At 35.6% G+C, this 2,010-nt stretch overlaps 1 pseudogene across 1 annotated transcript; it reads left to right on the top strand.

Moving 5' to 3' along the window:
- Positions 1–609: 609 nt before the first annotated feature.
- Positions 610–1,736, top strand: LOC105824940 (annotated as a pseudogene). The gene has a single exon (XR_001138235.1). The product of XR_001138235.1 is annotated as a calmodulin pseudogene (transcript).
- Positions 1,737–2,010: the final 274 nt, after the last annotated feature.

Below are 2,010 nucleotides of genomic sequence, written 5' to 3'. Positions count from 1 at the left end.
ATCTAAGAAAGTTAAAAATCCCAAAATTCCACTTACGGTGTAAACCTGAAGAACCCCTTGCTCGTGTGTGAACATACCTACCATGTTCATTGCAGCACTGTTTGTGATCGAGAAAAACTGGAAAGAACCTGAATGTCTATCAACAGGTAAAAAGATAAATAAAGTATAAAATATTCTGACGTGGAACAGTGTAGCGCCGTGGGCGACCAAGGTTTTTACTCACATACTCCTTAACAGGATTTTGCAAAACAGTGTTCCCCTCACGTACTTTTAAGTTGACATCCAAAATACTTCATCTTAAGTTTTAAAAGTTGAAGAGTAGTTTCTAGGGTTCTATCCATCACCCTTTTGAAAGTATCCAATGAAATGTAAATATATTGATTTTGTCTCCTATAGTCCATTTTTTAGAAACACATGAGGAAACTGTTGTTGAATAGTCAGAAGGTTTTCGATTGTTTGGGATGAATACAATGAATACAATTGTTTGGGATGAATACACCAAGTACATCACTTTAAATGTTTCCTACCAGATATCAAGTGACTACCAAAGAGAATTAAATAATGTATCTAAAAAGATAAGAATTGAAATAATAAAAATTGGGAGAGATTTTAGTCTGAGTGGAGCGAGCGAGCCGAGTGGTTGTGTGGTTGCGTCTCGGAAACTAGTAGCGCTTGCAGCATGGCTGACCAACTGACTGAAGAGCCGATTGCAGAATTCAAATAAGTTTTTTCACTATTTGACAAGGATGGTGATGCAACTATAACAACAAAGGAATTGGGAACTGTAATGAGGTCTCTTGGGCAGAATCCCACAGAAGCAGAGTTACAGGACATGATCAATGAAGTAGATGCTGATGATAACGGCACAATTGACTTCCCTGAATTTCTTACCATGATGGCAAGAAAAATGAAAGACACAGACAGCGAAGAAGAAATTAGAGAAGCATTCCGTGTGTTTGATAAGGATGGTAATGGCTATGTTAGTGCAGCAGAGCTTCGTCATGTGATGACAAACCTTGGAGAGAAGTTAACAGATGAAGAGGTTGATGAAGTGATCAGGGAAGCAGATATCGATGGTGATGGTCAAGTAAACTATGAAGAGTTTGTACAAATGATGACAGCAAAGTGAAGACATTGTACAGAATGTGTTAAATTTCTTGTACAAAATTGTTTATTTGCCTTTTCTTTGTTTGTAGCTTATCTGTAAAAGGTTTCTCCCTACTGTCAAAAAAATATGCATGTATAGTAATTAGGACTTCATTCCTCCATGTTTTCTTCCCTTAACTGTTATTGTCCTGAAACCTTATTTTAGAAAATTGATCAAGTAACATGTTGCATGTGGCTTACTCTGGATATATCTAAGCCCTTCTGCACATCTTAACTTAGATGGAGTTGGTCAAATGAGGGAACATGTGGGTTATGCCTTTTTTAAAGTAGTTTTCTTTAGGAACTGTCAGCATGTTGTTGTTGAAGTGTGGAGTTGTAACTCTGCGTGGACTATGGACAGTCAATAATATGTTCTTAAAAGTTGCACTATTGCAAAACGGGTGTATTTTATCCAGGTACTCGTACACTATTTTTTTGTACTGCTGGTCCTGTACCAGAAACATTTTATTGTTACTTGCTTTTTAAACTTTGTTTTAGCCACTTAAAGAAAATCTGCTTATGGCACAATTTGCCTCAAATCCATTCCAAGTTGTATATTTGTTTTCCAATAAAAAAATTACAATTTACCCCCCCCCCAAAAAAATTGGGAGAATATTTGGATCTACTGGAAATGAAAGCAGGCTTTGAATGTTAATCTGAATAAATTGAGAAATGGAAGTAAACAATTTGGAAAGTGAAAACTGGTTTAGGTGTTTGACTTTAATAAATGATATTATAAAAGAGACCTCAATATTTTTTCTTAGCTTTACAAAAAAGAAATGTTCAGCTATTAAAGCTGACATTAACACAATGAATGGTGAAGTGCTTGAATGTATGAAACTAAAATAAGTCTACAAACAAGAA

The sequence above is a fragment of the Propithecus coquereli genome, unplaced genomic scaffold, assembly GCF_000956105.1.
Source record: "Propithecus coquereli isolate 6110/MARCELLA unplaced genomic scaffold, Pcoq_1.0 Scaffold77, whole genome shotgun sequence".
NCBI lineage: Eukaryota > Metazoa > Chordata > Mammalia > Primates > Indriidae > Propithecus > Propithecus coquereli.
The sequence above is the reverse complement of the archived record's forward strand: the minus strand, read 5'-3'. Positions and strand labels throughout refer to the sequence as shown.